The sequence below is a fragment of the Balaenoptera acutorostrata genome, chromosome 20 (assembly GCF_949987535.1).
Source record: "Balaenoptera acutorostrata chromosome 20, mBalAcu1.1, whole genome shotgun sequence".
Classification (NCBI taxonomy): domain Eukaryota; kingdom Metazoa; phylum Chordata; class Mammalia; order Artiodactyla; family Balaenopteridae; genus Balaenoptera; species Balaenoptera acutorostrata.
Genome location: NC_080083.1, coordinates 7,983,307 through 7,998,634, shown reverse-complemented (window position 1 = coordinate 7,998,634; position 15,328 = coordinate 7,983,307). Strand labels below are relative to the sequence as shown.

The 15,328-nt window shown below is 50.9% G+C and overlaps 1 protein-coding gene across 2 annotated transcripts in view; it reads right to left on the bottom strand.

Moving 5' to 3' along the window:
• LOC130706012 (phosphoinositide 3-kinase regulatory subunit 5-like) overlaps nucleotides 1-14,422 on the bottom strand; it is a 61,468-nt gene extending 47,046 nt beyond the window's left edge. The window contains exon 1 of one of the 2 annotated variants that reach the window (XM_057536830.1): nucleotides 14,325-14,422. The gene's annotated coding sequence lies outside the window, so the exon portion shown is untranslated. Of the gene's footprint in view, nucleotides 1-13,579; nucleotides 13,741-14,324 lie in introns of those variants that run through there. The other variant, XM_057536829.1, reaches the window with a different exon arrangement.
• Between the last annotated feature and the right edge of the window lie 906 nt (nucleotides 14,423-15,328).

Genomic DNA, 15,328 nt, shown 5'->3' with positions numbered 1-15,328 from the left:
CAAAATATACAGCTCGGTGGCATTAAGTACATTTACATTGTTGTGTGACCATCACCACCATCACCTCCAGAACTTTTTCATCTTCCAAAACTGAAATTCTGTCCCCATTAAACACTACTTTCCCACTCCACTCTTTCCCCAGCCCCTGATAACCACCATTCTACTTTCTGTCCCTATGAGTTTGACTACACTAGGTACCTCAAAGAAGTCGAATCAGACAATATTGTCTTTTTGTGATGGGCTTATTTCACTTAGCGTACTGTCCTCAAGGTTCATCCATATTATAACATATATCACAACTGCATTCCTTATCGAGGCTAAATACTATTCCATCGTACGTACAGATCCCATTTTGTTTACTCATTTGTCTGTAGATAGACATTTGGGCTGATTCCACCTTTTGGTATAGGATGCCATTTTTTTATTAACTGTTTTCAATAGGGCTTAGAAGGCAGGCTACTGCACAATGGAAGGGATAAAGAACTGTTATATGACAGTGAAGATTCAGTAAGATCTCAAACTAGTAAAGTTCAAATGTGGATGAGACTCATAACTGTCTTTCCACATCCATTCTTCCTTCTTCTATAGTAATATAATTTTTTGAAAATTTAGATTATATTTCCCAGATTCTCTTGTAGCTAAGTGTGGCCACCTGATTACCTTCTGGCCAATGGACTATAAGTAGACGTTGATAAGTGTAATTTCCAAATCATGCTTTTAAAAGGAATAAGCATGCTGCCGTCTTCCTCTTTCTTCCTCTTGCTAGCTGGAATGCAGATCTGATGGCAATTGCTAGAGTAGCCACCATGCACCATGAGATGAAAGCTACATGTTGAGAAAGACAAAAACAAGATAGAAGGAGCATAGGTTCCCAGCCTATGAAGTTGTCATGTAAAGTCTGGACCGCTTATGCTCAGACTGTTACATGAAGGAGAAATAAAGCTCTATCTTGTTTAAGCCACTACCATTCTGGGTCTCTCCGAAATAACAAACACCAACATACTTACTAATATTTCAGTCAACACTGAGTTGTCTCAGAAGCAAAATTATGTTTTTGTTTGTCCATTACTGTGTCATTTAGATACAGCGGGTGGGATTTTCCTCAAATTTGTAGACTATGTTTTATGGTCTGACCTTAAATAGAGACTACATGATGTACCCAAAATTCCCTTGTAAAGCTTAAGTCATCCTCTAGAGAAGCAGCGTACATTTCCCATATGGTGTACCCACCTCTGTGTACCCTGCTCTGTGGGCAGCAGCAGTGACTGAGTTATTTAAAGGTCAGACATTCTTCACAGCAAACTGGATTAATTGGCCAGCACTGAAGCAATTCAGGTTGAGAGGGTACTGTTTTGGTAAATGAATTAGAGATAATCTCTTATGGGTTGATAAGAAGGTACCATGAGAATAAAGTATGGATATTACAAAACTCTTCCTCCCTAGACAAGATCAAATAGTTTAGTGAAAAATTATGTCCTCCACAGGAATAAAGACGCAGACGTAGAGAATGGACTTGAGGACACGGGGAGGGGGAAGGGTAAGCTGGGACAAAGTGAGATAGTGGCATGGACTTATATATACCAGTAAATGTAAAATAGATAGCTAGTGGGAAGCAGCCGCATAGCACAGGGAGATCAGCTCAGTGCTTTGTGTCCACTAGAGGGCTGGGATAGGGAGGGTGGGAGGGAGACGCAAGAGGGAGGAGATGTGGGGATATATGTATATGTATAGCTGATTCACTTTGTTATAAAGCAGAAACTAACACATCATTGTAAAGCTATTATACTCCAATAAAGATGTTTAAAAAATAAATAAAAAGTTAAAAATGGTAAAAAAAAAAAAAAAAAAAAAAAAAAATTATGTCCTCCAAATGAAACTATGGAGATAATAAAAAGATCAATGAGTTCCTGGGGGAGGGGGAGGGGGGAGAGATGAATAGACAAAGCACAGAGGAATTTTAGGGTATTGACAATACTCTGTATAATATTATAATAATAGATATATGTCATTATATATTTATAAAACCCATAGAATGTATAATACCAAGAGTGAACCCTAAGGTAAACTATGGACTTTGGAAGATTATGATGTATCAATGTAGGTTCATTCTTTATGGTTACCAGGGGGAAAGGGTGGGTGGGGGGAAGGGACAGACTGGGAGTTTGGGATTGACATGTACACACTACTATATTTAAAATAGATAACCAACAAGGACCTGCTGTATAGCACAGGGAACTCAGCTCAATATTCTGTAATAACCTAAATGGGAAAAGAATTTGAAAAAGAATGGATACTTGTGTGGGTATAACTGAATCACTTTGCTGTACACCTGTAACTAACACATCATTGTCAATCAACTATACTCCAATATAAAATAAAAGTTTTTTTAAAAATGTAGGTTCATCCTTGGTTAAAAAAAAAAAAAGTGCCATTCTGGTGAGTGATGTTGATAATGGGAGAGGCTATGCATGTGCAGAAATCTCTGTACCTTCCTCTCAATTTTGTTGTAACCTTACAGTTGCTCTAAAAAATTAAGTCTTTAATTAAAAACATAATAATGTTCCCACCTCCATCTACTGAGCAGGTCTTAGGAGTAATGCAGTCAATGGGAAGTAATCTCATCTTCAAAAGCACTGGATGGGGAGGGGGAGGAGGGGCAACGGGACTCTCCGAGAGGACTGAGCTCTGGACCCAACCATGAGGCCAACCCAATTCCTCCAACATTCCCTCTACAGGAGCCTTGACGGGAACCCAGCAGGGATGAGGGCTGGCCCAAGAAGGGGTGTTCTCAGCCGCTACACCCATCTCAGGGAGAACGTGGGACAGTGATGCCACCTGGGCCAGGGGAGGGAGGATAAGGGGAATGGGAAGTTGGCAGTATTTCCTTCTGTATCCATTGCATCCAGTACCTGGCCCAGTATTGAGGGCTTGCTTCTGTCAATTCCCACACGTCCCCGCCATCTTGTTTTTCCAGCTGACTCAGGTGCCTTCTAGAATGACCTCCTCTCCCGACCCCCGAACAGCTCACATGCCTTGGACCTGAGTTCTGCAGCCTCACTTGTTCAGAGATGTGTTTTCCTGATGCCACACAAGGCTAGTCCTTGCTCAACTCAACTTCTCACCTCCCTTCTCAACCCCACCCCTAAGGCCAACCTCTGCCACTTTCAAGTAGGAGGTTTGAGTATCAGATTCTTCAAGGGCTGTGCCCTTATTGTTTTCTTCCTTTGCACTTTACAGCAAACCTCCCTGCACAAACCAGGATTATCGCACCATGACCGGCAGGCTAACGTGTTGGTGGCACAGGTGTCCCTTGCACCTCTGCCCTGCGGGGGGAGGGGCAGCTCACGTTCTGCATCTTTTTTCTAACGGGTTCAGAGAAAGAATTCACCACAGAAAACAATCTCAGGTCCTCAGAAGTCACGTAATGAGGGTGAGCCCCATCTTCGGATCGCCCACTCACTAGAGAGAGAACCTGGAGTATTCCTGTCCCCAGAGCCAAGAGATCATGAGGCACGTTCCCAGACCTTTCCAGGTGCTTATGTTGGAAACCAGAGATAGCCGGGGCCCTGGACACAGGCCTGTGTTCTTGTGGGCGCCATGCCGGTTGGTTCCGGGTTGGTGGGTGGGCCAGTCTCAGCCCATTTCTCAGGTGGGCACAGAGAGGCACGTCACTCTCCACCTTGGATGAACTCGGAAGTAGAATGGAAAGCTTCTCTCTCCTGGGGAGGCCTTTCCACTACTCTCTCCTTGCCCCAGAAAGCCTTCTTTCCTCTCCAAAGCATAACTCCCTTTCAAAAAAAAAAAAAAAAAGGAAAGGAAAAAGAAGCTCATCCCTGCTTGGGAGTGACCGAAGGGAATCGCTTTTCACTCTGATGGGCCGCACATTAGACTAGCAGGGCCACGTTTGTTAACAATGCTTTAGAAGCTGTAAAGGGCAATGTGCAAATTAATAATAATAATTATCAGTCATACTTAATTTTCTCCCAGTTTAAAAACTTGAGCTCGTTCCACTTCACCCTTGGCGTCTTCCAGGGTCAGCACGGCCAGGCACCCCCTGGGATGTGTGAAGAATCCTCAGAAATCCTCCAAGCATTTCATCGCCCCACTCCCCTTAAGACACAGCTCCTGATTGCCCCACAGCCTGCCTGGCAGGCGGACAGGAAGCCCCTCTGCCTTGTAAACACCATGTTGCAAACAGACACTTCCCCAGGCTCCCGTAAGGCGGGGTCACCAGACTGGGAGTGGCTTGTCCCCGGGCAGTTCCCCAGGGCTTCCCAGCTCCCTGACTTAGAGAGCTACTGCCTTGAATCTGAGTAACTTGGAGGGTGGGACAGAAGTTCCCAAGGAGCCAGGGCTTAGCAGCTAGAGTTTGCCAGGGGCTCCGGGGTCTGAAGCCCCCCAGAGGAGGACATCTGCCTTGTCCCGCCTGTACTGGAGCGCAAAGACACAGGGCTTTGCCCCTTCAGATGCCCACAGAATCCAGGGAGATGCCTGGAGGGTGCGTCCCCAGAGGATGACTGAACCCCACAAAGATCTCAGATGCACAAGCACCAGCCACCGGGGCTGACCCAGGCCTCCTCTGTACTGGCTGCTGTACCAGGCAATCATTCATTCACCAGACACGAACTGAGCGCCACCAGATGCTGGCCCTGCAGGGGGGAGGTGGCACTGAACGGGATGGTTGGGAAGATTTCCTCATCAGGAGGGGGATGTGAGAGGTAAGAACACCCATCAGGTCTCGGGGGACCTGAGTCAGGCAGTCCGGCTGGAGGAGAGGGTGCGGATTCATGGAGAAGATTCGAGGAGCGGGACTCAGCTTTGAAACTTGAACACAAGACCTTGGACTTTGGACTTTCCCTAGGAGGTGGGTGGCACCAAAGGCTTCTGAGTATGGTGATGAAGGAGTTTCTTTAGAAGAATCTCCTGGGGAAGCAAGGAAGAGAGCAGGGCCCGGAAGGCCCATGAGCAGGCCTACGGTGACGGTGACGAAAGCTGAGTGGGGTGGCCGGGAGGACGATGGGGAAATGAGAAGAAGCGAGAACCCTGGGGGAAAGGAAGCACCATCAAAGCTGGCTGGAGAGCGGGGACGGAAGAGGGAGGAAGGACTCGGAGGTGACTGCAACATCTCCAGACCAGGAGTCTGGTTTCACTAGAGACCCCCAAATGGGGAAGTCTGGAGAGGAAGCCTGCCCTGTGGATGAAGAGTTGGGCTCTGGGCGTGTCTTGATGTTGAAATGGTGAAAATGACCAGCATGGGCTTGGAGACAAGGGTCTGGGGTGAGGGAGCTAAGCACATCCAGGGCCGGCAAGAAGAGAAGTGTGCAGAGGAACGCCAGGAGGTGCACACAGTGAGGAAGAGGCTCTAGGAAGGGGTGCTGGGCAGCAAATGCTACGGAAACTGCAGAGAGAGATGCAACTGGGAGGAGGCCATTGGAATCTGCCATTACAAGGCCACCAATGACCTTAGAGAAAGCCATCCAGTAGAGAAGCCTGGGCACAGGGAGGCAGGGCACCGCCGTGATCGGAAGGACTTTAGACTCTGCGAGTCCCGCCATGACGTGGGAACCATGAAGGAAGGAGCGGGCCCCCTCTCTGCTCAGCCCATCACAGCAGCTCCTACTGATGTACTCTTGGACAGCAGACTTTGAAAACTCATGGGATGTCAGAATATAGAGCCCATTGATCCAAGAGGGAACAGGCTCAGAGAGACAAGGAGGTGAGTGGGGGACAGCTAGGATGAGAGAGCTCATCTTCTATCCCCATCCTGGAGCCTGAACATCACACCACAGCCCCCTGTGTTCTCTTAGGCACAATAACAGGCCAAGGAGAGCTCTGAGTTTTGGGTTTTCTCAAAATGAAACTCCCAAGATGTCAGTACAGAAGTGAATGCAAAATGCAAAGGCCCACAAAACGTTGGCTCGAAAACCCCAAGAACAAGAGGCCATTAATTCCCAGCCCAACCTGGTTGGGTAGGTTGGCCCTGAGAGTTTATCTGGGACAGCCACACAGGAAGGTGACTCTGAAGTAGTCTACTTCACCAGGTGTTGGAAGGAGCCAAGAACAAGAGACCCCCACCACCATCACAAAAAGCCCCTTCTCCAGCACAGGATGTGGGCAAGCACCCTGGTGTCCACTCATGGTCCCAGGGTCTCACCATGGACGGCTCTGGTTTTCTAACCACCAACAGGCTCCTGCTCTGGGGAAATGGGCTGTGAAGCAGGGCTGTGGGATTCGTAAGGGAACTGCCCAGCTTCGGGATCTGTTTATTCAAGGCCATTGAATTTCTTAAATTCAAATTATGTTCTCAGAACAACCAACTTTTCTACAGCCAGTATGACACAGCCACTGTGATTTGGAGAACTACCGACTCTTAGAAATGAAGTGATCTCAGTCTCCATTCTCATGGCTTTAGTTTCTACATCTGACATGTATTTTCCCTGAATGCTTCTCCCAATGGGGAACTCACTACCACAAGGCCGCCCATTCCATTGTTAATCTGGTCTGACTTTCTCCAAGATCTTCCTTGTGGCGAGCTGAGGTCTGTTTCCTTATAATTTCCCTTCACTAGTCCCTTTTCCTTCTTGGAGAATGACCTCCACAGGGCAGGTCTTCACCTTTTCCAAAGGATGTTGCCCTTCAAACATCTAAAGATAGATATGACTTCTCCCTTACATCCTCTTCTCAGAGAAAAACATCTCTCCTTCTGCAAACACTTTGTATTATGCCATCACTATCTTGGTTACCTTTCTCCAGGTATAAGGTGGTTTATCTGCATCCCCACTAAACACAGCACTTGGCCTTGAACTGCTCTCCAGATGGATGGAAGCATCTAACAGTGGAAATGGGCCTTCCCTTAGCCAAAGGGCAGAGAAAGTTGGGACTCATGGGAATTAGTGGCTGACTGTTGGAGGCCCAAGAATCAAAGATGACTCTCAGGTTCCAACTTGGGAGCACTGAGGTGCTAGGTGTGTACATGGGAGGACTGAGGAAGAGAGAAAAGGAGAGGAAGGCTTGGGGGATGGGAAACCAAGAATCCAGCAGTGGAAGACCTAAGACCAGAGTTGTTCTCCCAGCCTCCAAGGAACAGATCATTCCCAGCTCTACAAGCTGTCCGCAGGGTGCAGGAGGAGATGAAATGCCTCCAAACCCAGCACATCACATAACCAGCACATCACAACCTGACAACGGCAGCACAGGAAAGGAAAATACAGGCCGACCTCACTTGCGAGCATAGATGCAAAAATCCTAAAGGGAATCGCAGCAAATCAAACCTAGCACGGTACTGAGAGAACAAAACTCCTTGACCAAGTAGAGTTTATTCCAGAAGTGCAAGCAGAACAGAAGGAAGTTAATAATATAACATGTCATGCAAATCTATCCCAAGGTGAAAGAATACAAGAGTTTCCTAGTAGATGCTTCAAGTTGTAACTGACAAACCTAACTTCCATTCATGCTTTAACAAATCCTTAGAAATGAGGAATTGAAGAAAACTTCCTTCACACGTGACACTTGCCTTCAAGGCGTCGGCTCTTAAAGAGCTGTGACCACATCAGTGAAACAAAGCCTCAGGCTCACGCCAGTCCCTGGGCGTGCGGGAGGCCATGAGAATATCTGCGGCAAACACAGCAGCAGCGGCTGCCTCTCTGCTCCCTGGACGGCGTCTGTTCGTGCGAATAGGCACAAACACGCACCTTCTCCGGCCTCATGGTCTCTGGCTTCTCTGGAGCCTTAGATCTAGCTCCCTGGTTGGGGGGCGGACCAGAAGGCTTCTTTTAAGGACACCACTAGCCAAAGTAATGTTCTTTAATCATCTTGGAAACGGACTGAATTCAAGACTTGACAATAAACCCAGAAAGCGCGCACGTGGCTCGGGAGTGGTCCCTGCGCGGAGCCCCGAGGTCACCCCAGGGAGTCACCAGTGGCCTCCTCTGCAGTTTGCGTGTGTTCACTACCTATCACCACCCCACCTTGCCTCTGACAACAGCTGACTCCTGCGTGGAGCCGTGCTGGGGGTTAGCCAAAGAAATCAGTGAAGAGAAAGTCCTGTTTTCCAGAACAGAGGCTATTCACCTGGTGGACAGCAGAGGTCTGAGAAGACCCTGAGGTTTTCCGCAAAACTTTGCAAGAGCGTGTGTGTGCGCACACGCGTGCCTTTTGCCGGGGCGGGTAGGGGGCGGAGGAGATGATCTATCACTTTATCAGTTTTTCAAAGAGGCCCGTTATTGAGAGAGGGTTCGAAACTCTTCCGTAAGAGCTGCAGGTGTGGATGTGATCTCGCCCAGAAAATGCACTGAGGAGGTGGGTGGCCTCAGCCCGGCCGCATGGAAATGGCTGTGGGGAGAACTGCCTGACAAGAGTCAAAACCACCAAGCCATTCAGGAACGAATGCTCAGACCCAAAAGCCAGAGGTACGTCCGCAGAGACCTCGTGGTCCTGGGAAGAAAACTTGGGATGAAGAAGAAGGATGTGAAGGCTGGACAGGTGACTTCTTAGAGAATACACAAAAGCAGGGTTGCTTAACCCTGCAAGGACAGCAGCTCCAAGACAGACAAAACGAAGGGCCAGCGGACCACGCGGTGGTTTTCTGTGGATGGCCAACATAAAAGCACAAGTGCAGGGCACTCCTGCACGGAGCCCCGGCAGCAGCAACGAAACACGTGCTCTGGCGATGATCAGTGCAAAGGAAAAGGGAGGCGCCCCCTAACAGTGCTTATGGCCTTAACGTCGTGAAGCCAGACCTTGGAGTATGGGGGAGGGGCAAGGAAGGAGGAGATGGGGCACAGGGGATGAGCCCCTGGTCTATGCCAGAGTTATCTCACCTGGTTCTCGCAGGAGAGGAGGACCCCACACCCCACGGAGATGCCGAAAGGAATACCTGAGAGGGTGCACCCAAAGAGCGCTTAGCATGTGTCTGCTCAGTGTTAGGAATTATTTGTATTAGCATTGCTATTTTCTTCTATTTTGTATCTCTCTAGTCTCAACTGGAATGTGACTTCTTCAGGGAAGCCTCTCCTTAACCCCCAAACTATACTGGGCTCCCTTTCTGTACTCTCAGAGGGCCCCATCATTGTCACGATTGTTATTACATGATATGCGTCTAGTGTCCTGCCCACTAGACTAATTTCCACGAGGGCAGGAACATTATCTGTCGCCCTCAGGATCCTCAGAGCCCAGCACATGCCCGGCACCCGGAAGGTGCTCCGTGCGGAAGCGCTAAGCCGAGGAACGGCACGTTGGAGGTGAGGAAGGGGCCGTGGAAAGCTTCTCGTGTGCACTTGGAGGGAGACAGGGAAACTGACACCCAGAGACGTACGTGGACTCACCCAGGGTCACAGGGCTGGGAGTGGAGGAGTCGGGCAGAAACGCGGTCCCTTGAGTCCACAAGAGGCAGAAGCCTGGAAGCTGTCTTTAGTCGTCACACCCCAGCCCTGCCCCCCACGAGGAAACCACACAGACTCATTTGCCTAGGTCAACAACAACAGCAGCAAGACTCTGGAGGACACGAAAATGAAAAGTGCACCACTCCCTCTGGACCCCACCCTTCTGCCCCTCACACCATCCTGTACTTGGCATCCTCCACCGTTGCTACGCGGGGATTTCTCACCTGAGAGATCCTGGGGTGGTGACGGCTGAACAGCCCGGCTGAGCATCAGGTGGCTCTGGGGAGCTGGGCATCCAAGGATGAATTCACGGTCCACTGGGCAGGCAGAGGAAGGGAAGGGCAACGTGGAGGGAAGGAAGAGCACGTGCAAAGGTACAGAGGTGTGCCCGAGCTTCAGGAGGTGAAGCAGGCAGGGTGACCTGGGCTGGGGGGCAGGGGGCCTTGCTAGCCACGCTAAGGGGTACGGACCTTCTCCAGAGGGCGAGAGCAGCGCTGAAGGATCTGCAGCTGAAAAGCGACTCACTCAGATTGTTAGCCTTCCATCACCATGGCAACAGGAGAGAGGCTGGACTGGGAGTTGGGGAAGGCTGGAGGCAGGCGTCTCCCACGGAGGACAAACTCTAAAGCTCAAAGCCGTGTGCCCCAACTGCTAGACCCGCTAGACGCAAGAAGGAGCCAGTGTCTGCTCTGTGCCACCAGTCACCCACTTTTTCCCATTATCGGCCCCCACCCTCCAATCGCATGCACCTTGCTACAGCTATACCTCGCTTATCCGGAAGTCACTTAGCTGATAACCCAACTATCCATAACCTCCCAGCCACTAGCCTGGAAGCAAACAGAAAAGACCTGGAGACGGCCACGATTCAGGCCCCCAAAGTCATGCCCTACAAGCCATGATCTCCACAGGCACAGACAGGCTGCCACTTGGGCTGGGTCATCTCTGGTCATCAGCCCAGCTCTGGTGCTTCCTAGCTGTGTGGTCTCGGCCCCCAGTTCCCCCCCACACGAAATAAAGATAACAGCTGTAGCGACCTCAGAGTGTGGCTGTGAAGATTAAAGGAAATGGAGAAGTACTTAGCCCACTGCCCAACACCATGAAATTATAGCTAAAGGGGGAAAGGACAAAAAGAAAGATGACAGAAATTTTGCCCTGAGCAGACCCAAGGTTACAATATGGCAGGTAGAACCATTTGATATTTTCAAGAAATTATTAAATCACACACCGTGTGCTAGATTTACAAAGGCAAGCAACACATTTTACAAAGATTTCCTTTAAAACTGGATACCATGAAAAGTTTTGGTGTTTAGAAGACAGAGCTACTGGAAAAAGTGATGTGTGCAAATTCACTTACCAGAATGACATAATTCTGTGTGTACCTGTGTACATCGAAAGCATCCCCCCATATCTGTAAAACACACATCGTGTTTAACAGAATTGAATAAGATGCCATCAATTGGACCTAGAGACTGTCATACAGAGTGAAGTAAGTCAGAAAGAGAAAAACAAATACCATACGCTAACACATATATATGGAATCTAAAAAAAAAAAAAAAAAAAGATCAGAAGAACCTAGGGGCAAGACGGGAATAAAGATGCAGACCTACTAGAGAATGGACTTGAGGATACGGGGAGGGGGAAGGGTAAGCTGGGACAAACTGAGACAGTGGCATGGACATATATACACTACCAAACGTAAAATAGATAGCTAGTGGGAAGCAGCCGCATGGCACAGGGAGATCAGCTCGGTGCTTTGTGACCACCTAGAGGGGTGGGATAGGGAGGGTGGGAGGGAGGGAGATGCAAGAGGGAGGGGATATGGAGATATATGTATACGTATAACTGATTCATTTTGTTGTAAAGCAGAAACTAACACACCATTGTAAAGCAATTATACTCCAATAAAGATGTTAAAAAAAAATTAAATCACTTTTTCGACTATAGGACTTCTCATACACTTTAGTGTGCTAGCGTGCTTGATAAATCTCTAAGGAAGGAATAGGGTTTCCTATTTCATGGACTTTCAGACAGGAGTCCTTTTCTTTTTCGCGGAACATCTTGCAGGACAGATGGAACAGTTTTAGAAACTCTGATTTAGTAAATAAAAGAAATATAAAAAAAAAGATGCCATCAATTGTAAGATGCACCATTATGTTGTGTACCATTAAGAAAGAAATACTGCTGCCTATTATAATGGTAAGACACCATTGATGGTAAGATGCATCTTGATTTCAGAATTGTTAAAAAAAGTGAAAACATGTACATCTTCCAATTGATGGAATATCCTAATATGTAATATATGTTTGCTGTGGGAGTGTCTCATCTTGCCTTTGGGCAGAAGTCAGATGTAGTCTTTCCTTTGTCCGCCTCCCACCCCATCTATGCCAGAAGCTCAAAACTCAAACTTCACGCCTCGCCCTTGAGCTGCTGGCGACCACCCTATCTTGCCCCTCCAGAAGCTTCCTCTCTTAAGAAGCTGATCCAGGCTTTCAGCCCACCCACAGCTGCACCAGACAAGCCTCCTGGTTCACAGAGGTCCCACAGGGCTGGCCAGCTCGGCTTCTTGGGGTGAGCCTCTGTGAACTAAGACCAAGTCAGCACTATTTGAGTGCTCGTCTGAACCCAAGCTGGGGCCTCCAACGCCGGGCTGCCCAGGCAAAGGCGACTGGCTCTCCTTCTCCCACTTCTCAGCCAGTAAACTTGTGATCAGCGACGAACCCGGGACTACGGAGCAGACTGCGCTGTGGAGTCTCCCCGCCACGACCCTCCCAGTAACCCCAAACATGCTTTTCACCCACTTAGCTTCCACCTGATTCTTCTCGAAAGAAACGAAAAGGGGTGCATGGGAGGGAGGGAGGGAGGACAGGGAGGGGAGGCAGAAGGTCTTCTTCCACTACAGCTTGTGGAGAGAAGATAATTTGTCATCCCTCACCTAAGAGATTGGCAGGGGTCTTAAAACCCCAATGAGGCCCAGTATACAAAGACCCTGAGCTGTCCCTACCCACCGTCCCAGCTAGGTATTCTCCAGAAAGCAGAGGAGGGTATCCTGAATTAGGAAGAGAGAGCTGGACCGTTTGAAACTGTCTTCTCTGTCTTCCTGGACCCACGCCGCGGTGGCCACACTGAGGAAGCAGGTAAGCACGAGCCGCCCACTCCCTTGTTCTCCAGACACCCAGGGAGCGGCTCCCGGTGCCAGCCGGGCCCGGCTGGAGCCCCCGGCCTCCTTTCCACACCACACAGGGCTCCCAAGCAAGGGCACCAGCCCCATCACTTCAGGAGCTTATTCAAATTTTAGAAAAATACAGATTGCAGACCCCACCCTAGGAAAGCTGTGCTGTAGGGGGTGCCTGGAGAATGTGTGTTTTGACAAGTTCTGGGAACCAGTGCCCTACTGGGTGGTCCCAGGCCAGGAGGAAGGGAGGTGTGGAGGAGAAGACAGAACGACCACCCAGGCAGGAAGAGAAGGGGATCCAGACAGGACCCTGGGGGCAGACCTGGCCTACTTCTGGCCCTCATTCCGCCTAAACCCACCCCTCCTCTCTGCAGGAGGCTTGTAACTCACTTGATACCACATCCTGCTGCTTTCATCTCGCCTTCCTTTTCCCTCTGAACAATCTCCTTCCTCCTACTGACCTGAACTTCTTGCTTATTTACCGCAGGCCTGGGATAGGCCAGCACGCACGCCCACGCGCACACACATGCACACACGCACACAGAGTCACACGGGGACACCCGGGGTGTAAACACGAATCCGCTGACAGCAGCCACTGTCTGGGGACCCACGCTCGCTAGAGGTCCTGGTGGCTAAGGACCCCTGATGCCAAGGCTCACCGAGAGAGCTCCCAGACGGGAGGGCAGACTCTTTGACCGCACGACAAAGGGCGGCCTTAAACGAGGCAGCAGAAGGCTGCGGCCACGCTCGGACCGCACAGACACGGCCAGCAGTGGCTACTTAGATAAGGAAGGACAGTCGCCGAAACGCCCTTCTATCTCCGGGATTACTGGGCACGCGTGTGTGCGGAGCCCGTCCCCGGCAGTGGACCTTATTCACGGAGCCAGAAGACAGCAGGCTCTGTCCAGCCCACCCGCCGCAGCTGATGCTCTTAGGGCGCACGGCTCCCCGACGGTCCGCGGACAACTCTGTCTCGGCCTCGGGCCCCCACGCGTGCCCTCCGCGCCCCCGCGCCCCGGCCACACACCTGCAGTCCCCGCTGGGCGCCGAGCCCCTCTCCAGCGGCGACTCCCTGCGACTCCGGGTACGGTCGGGACCACCACGCCCGAGCTGGAGACGCGCGCGGTAAGTCCCAGCATCTATCCGGGCTCCGCTCCGACGGCGGGCTGGGGGCGGGGCCACGCCGGGGCCGGGCCTGCTCGGGACGGGAGCGGGGCGGGGCTGGCCGCCCAGCCGGCCTCTAGCGCCACCTGGTGGCCGGGCAGCGTCGGCGAGGCGCCGGCCTGACCCAAGCGTCCTCGGAGTCGCCCGAGCCCGCCGCGCGCCTGAGAAGCAGCCCCAGCTCTGAGCCCGTCTGCCCTCGGAAGGAACAGCCCTGGCCGGGGGCGGGCACGGCAGAAGGGACGCCAGCAACGAGCACCAGCGACCCCCCCCAGGAATGAGGTGAGGTGAGGCCGGGGGAGCGGAAGCGCGGCTTTGGCCGGGGCTGGATGGGTGGGCGGAGCAGGAGAGGGGCCTGGGGTGAGGGCTTCGGGGAAGGAGGAGAAAGGGGAAGCTCCGACGAGCTGCTTCCTTCTCTCACTGCGACCGAGCGCCCCACTTCCTCCTCCTACTTCTATTTTCTTTGGGTGCTGTTAACATTTAAAATGTCTGCACCCCTGCTGTGCAGACGGATGCCGTGACCCTCACCCTTCTGCAGAAACCTTCCTAGAAATACCAGCCGATCCAGACTTTGCGCACTGCTGCTCCAGCCTCTGGTCTGACTTTCTCACCTTCCATCACCAGTGGCTGTGACTTCAGCCACTTCTCGGCTCCTGAAGGCGGGTTGGGGTAGTCTCCAGAGTCGAGGCCCTTTTCTGGCCGCCCCCTTTCTCCCCACAGGCCACGCGGCAGATGTAGTTTTACCGGAGCTAGAAGAACTCTTCGCGGGATCCCGGAAGTCACTGCACTTCCCTGTGCCTCCGTTTTCTCGTTGCAAACTGGGAATGCGAAGGTTGGCTACTGTGCTGACAGCCCTGGCAACGAAAGAATTGCAGTTTATGTCAGAGTTCGCAAAGGGCAAGGCTGGAATTTCCATTTCCACTCTTGAAGGGGACTCTGTGTCACAATATCTGTTAGAGGCGTTCAAAATCGGCCACAAGATCAGCCGTTATTGTTGGTCAAAAGCCACAGCCCTACCTGAGGCGTTGAGAGATGTGAACGCCAATGATTTTTCTTTTCCTGACTCGCTAAATACCAAGAAAAAGCAACTTCCCCAAAAACATAGAAACAGAAAGTACCCTTGGATGAACGCAGAGAATTGGTTCCAGCTTACAGTTAGAGATGGGAAGGCGCCCAGAACCATCTACTACTTCTACTCCTCATCCACCACCCGGACCCTCACACCCACCATTTTACAAATAAGGAACCAGAGCCAAAAAGGCTGTGAGAGGATGTGCCCGAGGTCGTACGACTTGAGAAGGGTGGCCATGGACTCTGGTCTCCCCAGTCCTTACTTTTTCCACCACAAAACAAGGAGAAGGGGGAAGATGGAGACAGCCCAGACGTGGCCAAGTAGGGAAGAAGGGGTAGAACGGCTCTGGAAGCAGGAACTGAGTAGTGAGAATGACATGGCGTGTGCCCGATTGACGTGGTGGATTCTGAGAGCACTTTGAAAGCTACAGAGAGTGCTGGAGAAGTTATGGCATCCTTGCCTTCTTCCACGTCTTTGGTGTTCCTAAAACTGAAGGTGGAGGAAAGCCGAAACAGAGGTGCCCATTAGGGTTCACTACCAGGG